The 753-nt window shown below is 42.8% G+C and overlaps 1 pseudogene; it reads left to right on the plus strand.

The window, feature by feature from the left end:
• Nucleotides 1-349: 349 nt before the first annotated feature.
• LOC136650589 (5S ribosomal RNA) lies at nt 350-470 on the plus strand (annotated as a pseudogene).
• The last annotated feature ends 283 nt before the right edge of the window (nt 471-753 follow it).

Consider the following 753-nt stretch of genomic DNA (forward strand, 5'->3'; position numbering starts at 1 on the left):
TCAAAAGGGTCTGACTTTGGCTGGGCCATGCAATTTATTGGCAACTTGTGCTCAGTGATTTCAGTACAACACGTGTACAAATAAGACTGAAACATTATGCATATTTAGTTTGGAGTAAGTCTCACGGAACTCAATGGGACTTGCTTCCAAAAAACATTAAAATCCATGATGAGAATGGGCTGTAAATCCTGTATATTTTAGGATTGTAGTCTGTGTTACATTCTTTGTGCAAACAATAGTGCTAATCCTAAATTTTGAAAACAATAAAATGGGTCCAGTGATGTGGTCACTAAAATAATACTTTGAATTTTGAGATCAGACGAGATCGGGCATGTGCAGGGTCACAGTTGCATGCAGGAAACTGTTACCCTGCACATGCCTGATCTTGTCTGATCTCAGAAGCTAAGCAGGGTCAGGCCTGGTTAGTACTTGGATGGGAGACCGCCTGGGAATACCGGGTGCTGTAGGCTTATACCATAGTCTTTCGAGACTGAAGGTTGCCAACCATTCTTCCACAAAACAGTAGCAGCATGCAGCCACCATGCATGGTGACAGGGATTTCATTTCTGGCAGCCTCATCTTGTAAATATGCATAGCTGCAAAGAGGCACAAAGTAACACATGCAAACCCAGCTTCACAGAAATCTAGTACAGCAGAGCAAGTAGGGCTGGCCCCACAATGCACACAGGTATATGTGTAAAGAGCCATTGTCTATTTTTCCCCCAGTAATATTGCAGAAAAAGCAACCCTACA

Source organism: Tiliqua scincoides, chromosome 4 (assembly GCF_035046505.1).
Source record: "Tiliqua scincoides isolate rTilSci1 chromosome 4, rTilSci1.hap2, whole genome shotgun sequence".
Lineage (NCBI taxonomy): Eukaryota > Metazoa > Chordata > Lepidosauria > Squamata > Scincidae > Tiliqua > Tiliqua scincoides.